The sequence below is a fragment of the Dipodomys ordii genome, unplaced genomic scaffold (assembly GCF_000151885.1).
Source record: "Dipodomys ordii isolate 6190 unplaced genomic scaffold, Dord_2.0 Scaffold83, whole genome shotgun sequence".
NCBI classification, from domain to species: domain Eukaryota; kingdom Metazoa; phylum Chordata; class Mammalia; order Rodentia; family Heteromyidae; genus Dipodomys; species Dipodomys ordii.
In genome coordinates this window covers 6,049,204-6,064,136 of record NW_012267299.1, presented here as the reverse complement: position 1 = coordinate 6,064,136, position 14,933 = coordinate 6,049,204, and positions in this window count along the sequence as shown.

Genomic DNA, 14,933 nt, shown 5'->3' with positions numbered 1-14,933 from the left:
TGAGTCTGGAGCTCTGGTTGACTTGAGTGCCTGAGAGACTGGAATTTAAAGATCTCCCTGCTTCATCGTTAAGTCTTAGGTTAAAAAGATGACACTTACCTAACACAGAGGGTCTTTATGGAGGTAAATCATTAGTCATTATCAGTAATAAAAATGATGATGATGATGAATGTTGCAGTTCTGGGAGCTTCTGACATCCTAGGTGCTTGGCACTTTATGTCTTTTCTCTTGCAAGTGACAGGGCCAAGCTAGAGCTGCCTAATCTGGTTCTTGCCATGCCTTCTTGATACTATCTTCTTTGGGTATACTAGTTCAACTTTCTAGCTGCCAACTCCTATACTTCTTTGAGGGTCTTTCCTGGAAGCAGAAGTGTTTTCTGCTTCTGGTCAGCCCAGAAGTGTAAGAAATTCATATCCTCATCCTTACCCTGGCACAGCTAGCCACAAGTGATGGATGGGACCTGGTGGTTGACACTCCCTTCTCGTGCCTTAGACGGGGTGACCCTGAGGTGAAGGTGTCCTTTGCATGCTTTCCAATGATCCTCCACAGAACTGTGCTTAGCCCCCACAGGGACACTTGCTAGACAATGTCCTGCTACAGCCATTGCTCAGCCCCATCCTTGGGATTCTCCCTCAGGTCATCTCCTTGCAGGTGAGTTTTGTTTTTGTTTTTTGCCTTGTCTTGACATCTGAAGGAACAGCAAATCTGGTTTCAGATTTTGGCTTGGTTCAGTGTTCAAAGGATGAACCACCATGTCCACCACTCCACTCTATTTTGCCTTCTCCTTTTGGGTTGTCCCCTCCACTTTTCTGAACTGGCCTGCAGACAGGCAGCATCAGATGTGCGTCCTCACAACAGCCAGGACAGTGGAGGAAAAAGTCCCATTCTTTGAGACGGTTGTGGGAAGGAATTGGGTCCTGTGGGCCCCATCTGGTCCTACTTGAGCTCCATGCTATCCTTGAAGTAGAGGAGAAGCGAGCAGATGGGGTGTGCCAATGTCTACCCTGGGCCAGGTGTTCTGCTCCTGAAGACCTAGGCTGGCATGAAGGAGGGGTGGTCCCTCACTAAGAAATGGAGCCACTAGAGAAGATAGAGGAATGACGGTGAACAAACAGCAGACAACCTCCTGGTTTCCACTGCTGTTTCCCCACTCCAACCTTTGTCTTCCAGGTGAGGCGCCTGAGGCTTGGAATGGTTATTTGTCCAAGGTGGCTCAGCTGGAAAGGAGCAGAGTAACCAGGCATCCTGGGCATCCTGGTCCCTCGCCCTCTCCTTTTCCCCTTCTCCTCCCCATGCCCTCTCTCTTTTACTTTTCTTTTCCCTCTCTCCCTCCCCACCCCTATCTCCATCAACCACCCTTTGATTTAGAGCCAAACCTTGTTTTTCAGATGTGGGCTCTGCTGCCTTTCAGTCCCCACATCCTTCCTGTGTAGACAGATCTCTCCCATGATGCCTTCTCTACCACTTCCCACCATCTCTGACTCCAACTTTTTTAGAGAATGAACTTACATGCTTGGTGTGCTCTTTCAGTCCTTCATCTATGTTTCCTCCTTTCCTACCTGATTTGACAGTATTTCTTTTCTGATATAATCAACACTTTTCCAAGAAGCAAAAAGTTCTCTTTGGTTGTGAGTTTGACTGGTTGCAGGATAGTTAATTAAATAACTTGATCATCATGGCATGTACAGACGGCATGGTAAAGGTCTGGAGGCACATGTAGCTGACTCTTGGTTGGCACACTGCTCAGCTGGCAGAAGACAGGGTGGGCATCTTAGAGGCGCCATCTGTCAGCCAGCCAAGAGTCTCAGCTGTGGGCAGCAGGCGGAAGGTTTTAGAGAGGATGGAGCAGTGGCCAGCCTGGCCACCAGAAAGACTGCAAAAGCACACTTCTCTGTAGTCCTTGGATGCATAAGTGTTACTAAGAGATGCTTCTGGTGGTTGCTCAGGGATTGGGTGTCCAACATTGTTTTTGAGACCACAGATCCCTGCCCAGTGCCCTGAGGTTGTTCAAAGAGTGACAGAGCCACATGCTTTGGTTATCTTTCAGGCTGTGGAAATGCCATCTTCTGCATGTGACTGAGAGCTGCTCTGAAGACAAGATCTCCCTGAACCCTGGAGTATCCCAGGATCTTGGAAACTGTCTGTCTAGGACTCTCAGATTAATGTGTTTGGTGTCCTGTTGTATGTACTGGTGGACAAGGATATTTATTTCAGACCACTGCTGATCTATGTGTGCTTTTGTGCCAATTAGAAAAGTGTACTTCTTCCCCACCCCTTTTCTAATGTGAGAGGGGGGAGCAAGGGGGACCACTCATGCCATTGGTCGGAGTATGAATTAGTGAGATTGCTATGAATATTAGTATAGAGTTTCCTAAAAATTATAAGTCAAAATTGAACTTCTAAGGACTCTGCCATACCACTCTTGAACACATATCTGACATAGTGTAAAATTAATATACAAGAGAGATACATACTCAGGTTCATTGAAGCTCTGTTCAAAGTAGCCAAGCTGTAGAATCAGCTGAGATGTCCAACAACTGGTGAATAAAGAATATGTGGTTTGTCAGTACTTAATTCAGTATGAATTAAGTGGAGCTGTATCCCATATAAATATATATATATATATATATATATATAATGGAAAATTATTCAGCTATAAATAAAGAAAAGTGAGACAATAGCATTTTCAGGAATAAGTAGAGCTGGAGATCATAGTGAGTTGAGTGAGATAGTCAAAGTTCAAAGTTCAGAAGTCACATATCTTCACTCATTTGTGGTCTGTAGGACTAAAACATATACATGTATGTATGTATATGTGTGTGAGTGCATATATGTATATAATCTGCATACTCATATACATATATATACACATATACATTATAAGCTGTGGAATAATAAGGAGATAGAGAAATGAGGACAAAGAGAGTAATGGAGGAGGTTAAAATGACTAATTATAACATGCAAATGTGAAACGCAAAGTGAAAATCCTTTGTGCAATTAGACACTTTACAAAATAAATACCCCATAAATAAATAAATATACTAAAAAACTAATGTCAGGAAAATTCAAAGGGCCTCAGAGACAGGCGCCAATGGCTCCTTCCTATAATCCTAGCTACTCGGGAGCTTGAGATGGGAGGCTTAGGGTTTCAAGCCAGCCAGGGAAGAAAATGTCTTCGTGAGACTCTTTGCTCCAATTAACCACTCAAAAATCAGAGATGTACAAGATACTATGTTGAAAATGAACTTTACAACTTCAGGGGCTGGGGTGGTGGTGGTGGATGGAGGAGATGGGGAGGTGGGGAGGGACAAAGGAGGGGGTAACAATGTTTGAGAGGAAATGTACTCATTACCTTACTCATGTAACTGTAACCCCTCTGTACGGTCTTTATAATAAAAAATACATATTAAAAAAAAACCCAGAAGTTGTGCTGTGGCTGAAAGTTATAGAGTGCTAGTGCTGAGTGAAGAACTTACGGACAGAGTTCAAGTGCCATAACTGAACCAAAAAAAAAAAAGTGTCTCAGGAAGGCGGATATCAGCAGAACAGGTGAGGCTGAAGGGAGAGGGTGAATGAAAGAATACTGTTAAAGCATTTATATGTGCCTATCAAAACAGAACAGTTAAACCTAATGCTTTAAGAAGAGGGAGCTGGATGAGGGAGGGATAGAAGAGATGAGGTTTATTGAGGTATGTTGCATACATGTGTGAAAATGTCACAATGAAATTCTCCTTGTACAACTAATATATGCTAATTAAAAGTCTTAAAAAAGGAAAGAAAGTAGGTGGATAGAATTCGAAAAGAACCCTCTGTGACACATGAGCCTGCATTCCAATTCAACCCAGCTTCTCAGCAGAGCACACAACTTGGCTGGGCAGAATCTTGTTGTGCAGTGCATAAACAGTGCAACCATACAACACAGACCATTCTAGTGTTTTAATCCCTTACTGATTCCTTTGGTTCTAAGCTGAAGGACAGTGCACAGCAGTAAGGCAACAGTCCTGAAAGTGTGGAGGATGCACTAACAGCAGCAGCAACAGATGCAGCAGCAGCTCTTGGAACTCACTAGAAAGGCAAATTCCTGGGCCTCTGCCCCGGAACTGCTGAATCAGAGCCACTGGGGATGGGTGCAGGCATCTGGATCTAACCAGCCCTCTAAGTCTGTCTCTCACTTGCTAACTATGGCTGAGAACCAGCACAGTCCCCTGCTTCGGGATGCCTGCATCTGCCTGCCTGTTAGAAGTGCACAGCCCAGTGATGCTATTCCCTCCCCAGCTGACATGTTTGGGTCTATCCAGGCTGGGTTCCTGGCCTGGCCATTGCAGGACTTGCCCAAACAAGCACAACTCTGCCCTTCTTGTAACATTTTCATTTTGTAGAAATGGAGGCAAGAGTTTTCGTCCTGGGCAGGGGAATCCATCCAGGCCCAGGCAGAGTTGGGGCTCATGAGCCAGAAGGCTGAGCCAGCCTGGGAGTGGGGTTGAGTGGATAGGAGAGCCTGAATAAGTGTACTTGGGGCTGAGGGAAGTCACATTCCCACATCATGGCCCAGTTCATCCTGCTGTTGTTAACGGTGAACCAAGGTGAGGCTTGGGGAATGCTTAGCTCATTCCCCAACCCACACAGCTTCTTTACTTTCTCTAATCACTCTGATGTCTCCTTGAACCCAAAAAGTCTCTCACACCCTTCCCACTCCCTGGACAGCATTGATAAAGGACATTTTGTCAGGCAATGGTTTCTTGGTCTTGCCCATTTTAAGCCATTTCTCTGTCTTGTACATATTTGATGTCTTCCAAGTTCATGCCCTTGTGGCTTCTCCTTTCTAAGATGTTGTCTGGTATGGGGTAAGCTATGCTCCTTTGTCATCCCGGGTTCTGAGGATGGTGACTTGGGCATGTTGCAGGCAACATGCCATCACACAGAGGCAGGCTTCTAAAACACCAGAAGTCTGTGGTGAAAACAGTGAGAGCCAGCCATTGTGGAACATGCCTATAATCCCAGCACTAAAGAAGCTGAAGAAAGAGGATGTCTAGCTGGAGGCAAGCCTAGGACTCTAGCCAGACTCCGTCTCAAAAAAACAAAATACCTTTAATAAGATCTAGTACAAATTTAACTATTTAGAGGAATAAGAGAGCCACAAGCAAAGAAAGCAAAGCAAGGTAAAAGGAAAAAGGCGAGGAAATAGGACAGATTTCTCATCCTTTCCAGCCCTGTATAAGAAACTTTATATCTACAATTTACTTAGAACTCAAAAAAAATCAGATCCCTCAACAACAAATCCTCAAAGAAATAGCCGCCCGATTAATAAGTGGGCTAAAAACTTAAAGAGAAGCTTCTCTGAAGAGGAAAGGAGAATGGCCAATAGACACATGAAGAAATGCTCAAGTTCTCTAGCCATAAAAGAAATGCAAATCAAAACAACATTGAGATTCCACCTCACGCTAGATAGAGTGCCTATAATCAAGAATCCTAATAATAACAGATGCTGGAGGGGATGTGGCCAAAAGGGAACCCTACTGCATTGTTGGTGGGAGTGTAAACTTGTTCAACCACTTTGGAAAACAGTATGGAGGTTCCTCAAAAGACTCCACCTAGAGCTCCCCTATGACCCAGCAATCCCACTTTGGGGCATTTACCCAAATGATCACAAACAAGACCACACTAAAGCTACCAGCAAAACTATGTTTATCACAATATTATTCATCATAGCTAAGATCTGGAACCAACCCAGATGCGCCTCAGTAGATGAATGGATCAAGAAAATGTGGTATATATACACAGCGGAATTCTATGTCTCCGTCAGAAAGAATGACATTGCCTCATTTGTTAGGAAATGGAAAGATTTGGAAAAAATTATATTAAGTGAGCCAGTCCCAAAGAAACATAGGTCCCATGTTTGCCCTTATTTGCAATAGCTAGTATATGTCTAGGACAAGCAGAAAAGGTCAAAAGCTATGTATATATGACCATATAAGCTGATGCTAAGCGAAATGAACCCCAAGATAGGGACACAAGAGGTTTTATCATTGTTGCTGTTGTTTTTAATGTACTTATAATGTATTGTGTGAGTCTTTTTGTTTCTTTTGTATGTTCTTCCCCCACGGTATATCCCTTATTTTCACTGTATTTGATTCCTGTGCCCTGAATCTTGTATATGCATTTTTCTAATTTGGGGAGGGGAAGGGAAATAACAAAATTCTGAAATAAGGATACAGGATGACCCATTGTAGCAATGAGCTGTACAAGACACTATATTGAAAACTAATGGGGGGGGGAGGGAAGGATGGTAGGGGAAAAAGAAGGTAAACAATAGGAAGTATACTCATGACCTTACTCATGTAACTGTAACCCCTTTGTATAGTATCTTTACAATAAAATACATATTAAAAAATAAAAAAGAAACTTTGAAAAGTAGCAGAAATTGAGAGAATTCTCTCAATGTCCAGAGAAAATATTTCCCTCTACCAAAGTGCTGAGTTAGCCTACACCCCCCCCCCCCCAGCAAGGTTTCAAGGTCCTACTGACCACCAGTGAGCACTGAGTCCTGTGCTGGGAAGGGAGGAGGGGTTGTTAGGAGAGAGACTTGAGCTAAGTTGGATCACCGTTTACTTGCTGTGCGACCTGGAGTGAATTTTTTAACTGCTCTGAGACTGTCGGTAACTTAGTCAAGTTGCTATGTAGTCATATTAAGTAGAAAAAATATAAGAATTAACTAAGAAGATGCACTTAAAAAACTAGTCAACGTGAGCCAAATATTAGCCCCTTGCCTTCACTAGTCACTCATCCATAAAATATTCCTTGTGTTAAGTGAATGTATAGAGAGGTCCTGGTGTGAGGTGGTTCTCATGGAGACATTTTTCTCACCGTGAGAATGGTGTGAGGTGCTTGGTTTTGCTCAACCTGTTTCTTCCTCAAGTGGAGGTGACCATAGCGTTTACCTTGAGTAACTGTTGTAGAGAAGAACTGAGACAACATGTCCAGAGCTGTGCTTAGGACAGTGCATGGCACATGGTTACTGTGGACATGTTCATATGGTCATATTTGCATATGTGATTCAGGCTGCCAGGGAGGAGCTTAGTCAACTGCTAATGACAGAAGAGAAAGGAACTATGATTGGCTCATTGTTATTGGCTCTGTGATTGGCTGCAGGGGTTATACAATCTAACGGGGGAGTCCAGGAGCTAGGCAAGTCACATAAGCAGGTAGGCCTGGTGGTTGTGGAACAGATAGGTCAGAGCACTCAGATGGCTTCTATAGCAACAAAGGATGGAAGGAAAGACATCCAGGTTTCGGCAGCACCAAGACAAAAGCTAGGAGGCTGGTGCAAGCAAAGCAGGTTGGAGGCTTTGGAGACTGAAAAATACAAGTGGGGAGTCTGGAGCTTGTTCAGTGCTGTCACACAAAGGGAAGGGAAGCTGGGCCCTCAGTGCCACACAAGCAAACATTTCCATTTGCTTTGCTTGTTTTGTCTGTATCCTTAGCCGCTGGCATGTATGAGGTGATAACCAATGTTATTGTCAGTGGTAAATAATTGGTTGACTAAAGCAAAATAAATGATGCAGTTGAGAATAGAAGTGAGAAGAGATCATTACCTCCAGTAATACCTCAGAGTGAGCCAGAGGGGGAGGTGAGTGGTAGATGGAGGAGTCACCCAGCATGCCCTTGGACAGCAGGACTCAAGCCACTTGGGAAGCAGTGGGTGTGGTAGGGAGACAGAGCTGGGGAGACTGTGTCTGGTCCCAAGTGTGAGTTGGAAAGTAGAGGTCAAAGCCTCTGTTCCCTTCAGGAGGCTGTGGTATTGACTTGGCAGTTGTGAGGACTGGAAAGAGAGCCACCAGGGCGGGAGTACCTCTGAGGGTCTGGGGCAGGGTGGGTACTGGAGCAGGATACCCTCAGTACTGTGCCACTTTCCTTTCCTGGTAGGTAAGGATACCGGGAATGGATGAGGTCTCATCGATGCTCACAGCGATACTGGGTGGGTGTGCTGGACAATGCCATGTGCAGACCATGAGTTTTAATGGAGGTAAAAAAGACCTGGTGATTCCAATTGAGATGAAGGCAGGTGGCCAAGGCCAGGTCAGGGATGATGGAGGGGCTATGCCATCTCAGGATGTTTTCCTGTCTTTGTCTGGAATTCTCCCACCACTATCTCTGTGTACTGGTTTTCCCCATCCTTCAAGGCTTCATTCCCATATCATTTATGCTTCTCAGAGCTGATATGTCTCTCTGTTGAACTCCAGTGCTTTTTAGGGGAATAATTCATCACTCAGACAATCAGTCTTTTGAGAATGAAAGCCCCAGAGACCACAGTGGGTTTCAATTCTGTGGCCTCCACAGACACTGCTAAAGCAGATGAGCACATGTTTGTGAAATGACTGATCAGTGATCTTAGATCAATAGAGAGATAAGCCAGGAGATAGATCAAACAAGTGTTTGTGAACTGAGTCAATCACTTCTACTAGAATCAATTCTACAGGTTGATGTTTCCTTAGAATTAAAAAAAAAAGAAATTCTGTTTGTGGGTTCTTTGTCTATAGAAGGGAGATGTTGCCTGAGAGAGGCATATGAATTTTCAAGCCAGGAAAACTTGGGTTTTCTTATTGATGAAAAACATTGACACCCTGGGGACAAGAATAATATATCAACAAACAAGGCATCCACTAGTGCACTTCAGAACACATTACAAAAAGGTGCCCCTTTGCTTTGGGGCAGCACAGCCTGAACAGGGACAAAGGGTTTGGCAAGGGAATTTCAGTCCCCACTGTACCCCTAGCCAGACACCTTTGTACAGGGCAAAACTGCACATTGTAGCCTTGGTACAATGGCTGGTCCACAGTAGGCCTTAAATAAAAGTAGCAATTATACTCATGGTTATTATTAATACATCATTATTGTTATTATGCACAGTACCTACCTGGTACCTCATGCAGACAGATCTTTTGATTAATATTCCTCTGCAGTTGAAATTTTCTATTTTAAAGATTCAAGTCATAGGCACACCACAGTAGCACAGTCAGTCTTGAAGAAGAAAAATGAAAGGTTGATGCTATTAGAATTATACTTTCCTCATTACAGATATAATATGACCCTGTTTGGGGGCTCCATACTCCCACTGATGGTGAAATTTAAAAGACAGAGCCTCGACCAGGCCCCAGAGTAGCAGGAGTGATTGTAGGAAGTCATATAAATGGATTTGATCTCTTGTTAGTGGTCCATATTCTCTTGATAGGGCTAGAAGAGCCAACTTACTATCAATAAAAAAGAATAAACCTTTTATAGGAAGCCATTTTCTCTGTCACCAAATGTTTTATATACCTGTCAATAATTGTAACTGTTAAATATGACATATTGATGGATATAGTGGGACAAAAGGATGCTTTTTCCTGATTAGGGTGAGAAGATTTTATGGTCTTTATTTTATAGATGGAAGTAATCCAACTCACAAACTTCAGCTATCTATAATCCTCTGTGGGAAGGCAATAAAAGAAGAAGAAAATTCTGGCCAAGAGCCCAGCCCTGTAGACCCTGTCCTCCTTAGAATTGGCTCTGAAGGTTTCCTGGAGTCTCCCAGAACTGCTTCAGCCCATGGCTTTTGGTTGGACCTGTGGCTAGGGCCCTGTTGGGCTCTATGGTAGTGAGCCCCCCCCCTTTACTTTTGTCTGTTACTCTCTCATGGGAATAACTGTGCTGCCAGGTTGATTAGAGGTGGCAGTTAGAATGTTTATAGATGAATAGAGAAAGCTAGAGACTCCTAGGTTTGATTCCTTGAGAGGCAGAGGGAAATACGTGAGATGAATTCATGTGACCCTCTGTTCAGAATCACCAGCCTTTTCCTCACACCTTCCCATCTCTTCTCTCCACAGGTATTACGAGGTTCTGTCCATTTTCCCTTTATGGGACCCTTTCCTTCTTCACTCAGTGGTGTAGCTTTATCTTTGAGGTACACCGCAAATTCAAAGTCTTCCATTTCTCTCTATTGCTTTGGCCACCCTAGTTCCACCAACTCCTCCTTATATGTTGTGTTGCAATACTCAGGAAGCATCTTCAAGAAGAAGGACCCAGGAAACCACTAGGTGTCCTGGATTGATCTGCAGGTGCCTTCTTCATACCCCCTCCATGGAACTGTCCATACTCCCTCTCCAAGGACATTTATACCTACCCTGTTCTCCCCTGCCTTCTCTCAACTATTATTTACCAGCATGCTTTTGGCTTATCTTTTGCACTTAGCATAATCCTTCCCATCCCAGGGAAGTTTTTCTGACCTCACCAGACCTGCATGTCCAATGGCTCTTGCCCACCTTCTTTAGAGTCCTGGGCAGGAACATAGGTACTTGGTGGTACTGCAGGCAATAGGAATGAGGGCTATATCTTAAAGACCCATCACCTGAAAAATGGTCCTACTGAGTATTCATCTTCAGATTGCTGATCCACTGAAGTGTAAGAAGATCTGAAAGTTAATGTTGGTGGAACTTGCAACCTAACCAAAAGCAGAGCAAGACCAAATGAATCTGTGCTTGTTCAGTTCTTAGACTCAGGTCTAATGGATGTAGGACCAGCAGCGATATCAGCACCTGGGACAAAGGGTGCAGGAAGTACAGAGCCAGAGTCTGTATCTTCTCTTGAGTGTATACATTTAATGCTTTAAATTTTAATTCTGAATTGATATAAATTAGTAATATAAGAGGACTTCATTATGACAATTATAATATAGGCACAGTATATTTTAAACAAATGTACCCCTCCATTGTTTTCCAGTGTATCCCCTTTGTTCTCCCCTCCTTTTCAGTGTCTAGTGTGTTTCATTATTCTGTCTATCTAGCCATACATCTTTCTTATCAGTCCTCTACATTCCTCAGTATCCTTTCCTCATCCCCAGCTCACTGATCCTCTAGACAATTTTATCACCTTTTCACTTGTGCTTTATCATCATCATCATCATCATCATCATCATCATCATCATCTTAGGTCTCTATTTTACAAATGAACACAAATGTATGTGGAATCGTTGGTTTTGGGCTTGGCTTATCTCACTCAGATGATGACCGCTCTGATGACCAGTCTGGATTTTTTTTTGCAGGTCCTGGGGCTTGAACTCAGGGCCTGGACACTGCCTCTGAGCCTCTTTGTGCTAAAGGCTGGTACTCTACCATTTTTGGCTTTTTTCTGAGAAGTTTATTGGAGATAAGATTCTCATGGACTTTTCTGCTCAGTATGGCTTTGAACCATCATCCTCAGATCTCAGCCTCCTGAGTAGCTAGGATTACAGGTATGAGCCCCCAGTACCTGGCATGGATATTGTGTGTGTGTGTGTGTGTGTGTGTGTGTGTGTGTATTGTTCCTGAGGCTTAAATTCGGGGCATGGGTGCACAAAAACTATTGACCTACCCCTTGAGCCACAGTTCTACTTCTGATTTTATTTTATTTTTTTAGTAGTTTGTTGCTGATAAGAGTCTCATGGACTTTTCTGCCCTCGCTTGGAACCATGATCCTCAGATCTCAATCTCTTGAGTAGCTAGGATCACAAACATGAGCCACTGGTGTCTAGCATGAGTCTAGATATTTAAAACACAGGGCAGAAGAATTATGAATTGTAGGTGGAAACAAAGATAACTAGAATATAGATTATATTGAACCATTCAATTGGATATTGTGGTGGTTAATCTTACATGTTAACTTGTCAAGGCTACAGTACCCACATATTTGTCCAAATACTATTCCAGATTATTCTGTTAAGATTTAAAGCAAAAACAAAAACAATAGACTTCTAATAGGTCAGATTACCTCTATGACGTGGGTGGGATAGAGCCAATCATTCTGAAGGCCTTAAAAATTGGGTGTTTTTCCAGGCCAGTGACTGGTGTGTGCATGCACACACAAACACACACACAAATTAATATTCCCTCAAAAGAAGGCATTCTACTCAAAGGATGGCCTTCTGCCATGAACTGGGGTATCATCTCTTCTCTGGATCTCTAGCCTGGGGACTACTCTGTAGGATCTGCCAGTTTCTGCAGCCACAGGAGACAATTTCTTATCATTAATCACTCCATAGATAGATGAACTGATAGGTAGATTGATTCCTAACTGGTCTGTTTCTCAGAGGATCCTGGAAGTTCAAATAGTCAGGCATAGTGTTAGTTTCATGTATCAAATTTAGTACATTCCATTTATGGAGAGAGGAAGAACTGGTCACTAGAGAAAATGGTGACAAAAATCTTTAAGAAATACATCAGGCTAGGCCTAGTGGTTCACACCTGTAATCCTAAGCATTAGGGAGGTTGAGGCAGGAAGCTTGAAAGTCTGACACCAACCTTGGTCACACAGTGAGTGCCAGGAAGCCACTCCAGGGCTGCATAGCAAGATCCTGTGCAGATCCTAAATGCTGAATCCTAGCAAGATCCTAAATAAATAACTCAGATTTTCCCCAAATGAGGGATACAAGGTCTCTAAAAGGAATCTTATCACTAGTGTTTTTCCATTTAGGTGAAGTGAAATTAAAAATAACCCCTTTTCACCCCTGTTTTCACTGTATTTGATGTTGGTATAATTTGTGGAGGGGAAGGGAAACAGCAAATTGTTTAAATAGGGATACAGGTGGACCCATTGCAACAATGAGATGTACAAGACATTATGTCAAAAATTAACTTTACAACTTTGGCGTGGAGAGGGAGGTGGGGGGGACATGGGAAGGGCTGGTAAGGGGAAACAAAGGAGGAGGCAACAATGCTTGATAAGAAATGCACTCATTACCTTGCCCATGTAATTGTAACCCCTCTGTACGGTATTTTCACAATAAAAAAAACCCTTCAATTAGTAATCTAAGTAAATCTCCAATGCCCATTTTAAATGACAGGTCTTCCTAAAATATAATACCATATGGTTTGCTGAGCTACTAATACATGCTGGGCACTATTCTAAATACTTCCTAGATACTTTCTCAACTGATCATCAGTGGATTATTGTTTACTATTACCCTCTTTTTACAGATGGGTAAATTAAGGAACAAGGAGGTGAAGTACCAGGGTGACTAGCTGGTCAGTGCCAAAGTTGGAATTTGAATCCAGGTCCTCCAACCCAGGAGTCTATGTTGGTCTTGATGTTTCATGAACTTGACCTTGGATAAGAGGACTGTCTGTGGTTGTGAGGAGAGGTGGGAAGAAGCAGCAAGAAAGAGGGAATCCTGGATAGAAAAGTGAAGAGGGAATCCCACAAGGACATCTTAGCCATGTGCATAAAAGTTGAGAGCTTCATGTTTAAGCATGATAATAAATGCAACCCGTAAACATTATTACTGTCCAGATCCTATGATAAGCACGTATTTTGTTCATCTAATTATCTTTTTTCTTCTTTTCTTTCTTTTTTTTGGGGGGAGTCCAGTCGTGGGGCCTGAACTCTGGGCCTGGGCACTGTCCCTCAGCTCTTCAGCTCAAGGCTAGCGCTCTACCACTTGAGCCACAGCGCCACTTCCCCGGCTTTTTTCTTTTTGCTTATGTGGTGCTGAGGAATTGAACCCAGGGCCTCAGGCATGCAAGGCAAGCGCTCTACCACTGAGCCACCTTCCCAGCCTCTGTTCATCTAATTCTCAAGGAAATCGTGTGACATGGGCACTGTCACGTCTTTCCTTTGACAGAGGAGGGGAGTGCCAAGAGGACCTCTGAGCAGTGTTCCAAGGACACATGAGGGAAAGCAGCCCCACTGAAAACCAAGTTCCAGCCTCGGCCTCAGTGGAGAGTGTGCGTCAGTGGAGAGGCTTGGCTCAGCGTGGTTAGAAAGCTTGCAGTTTTGTCCAATCTTTTTTCTCTGGAAGCCATGCTTTGAGGGACAGCGAGGAACCCGAGGAAGAACCTGATCAGGAACAGCTCCTCCCAGGGCCTACCCTGGTGTTCACCATCCTCTGCTCGCTTGAGCTCTCTTTCCCTCTCCTTCTCCTTCCCCCTCCTCTCTCTCTCTCTCTCTCTCTCTCCTCAAAACTCAGTCTTCAGAAGCCTCCAAACTAGAAAGCTTTCTGAGAGGAATAAACACCAACCCCGTGGCACTAACCGATCACACTTGAGCAGATTAGAAAATCAGACCCAGCAGCCTGAGGGGAGGGGACCCATCACTGATGCATTTTAGTGATGTGAAGAAGGTCAGGAAAACCCTGTGACAAGTGGCACAAGCTGTCAAAGGCCTGGCTTGAAGGGCTGGAGCTTCTTCTGACTCTTTCTGGTGCCTCTGATCTCTAGTGCCATTGCTACAGGGGAAAACAAAATCAACCAGAACAAGACAAGGAACTAGGTTAAAGCATCCCCTGCATAGTCACCTATGGTGGCCTTTCCTTGGTTCTGCCCAAGGACATGGCTACAGGCCGTGAGTACACAAGCCTCACTTTTGCCCACTTGCCAAAGCAAGGGTGCCATGGCACTGGCAAAGTTCTCTCCTGTGCTTAGAAGACTCCATCCTTCTCAGGACATCTTGTTAGTGTGCACGATGTTGATCAGTCCCATTCCTGGTGACAGTTTGATCACTTGTCATAAGTGGTATCTACCCGATTTGTGCCTTGTAAGGCACTCAGCATCTCTTTGTGATTACTTAATAATTTGCAGAGATAGATCAAACAGGTTTGAAGCCAAAATATATTTATCGTCAGGTAGTGTTGACCATACTTTACAAATTTCAGCCCCTGCTTGTTAGCAAGATAAAGAAATAAACCTCTTTCAAAACTAGAAATTAAAAGCTCTCCCCACCAAGCTTTTTTTTTTTTTTTAAATAGAGTTTGGAGAGGAAAATTGCAGAGAATGCACAGGGGAAATACAGTGTACAAACAGAATGCTCCTGACCTCTGGTGCCCATTTGCACAGACTTTGAACAGACAGAGAAGAGGCCACTTGCTGGCCCTGTAGGTTTGTACTTGGTGGGTGCAGAGCTTGGTTGCTCCCAGCCAGGTCATTTCA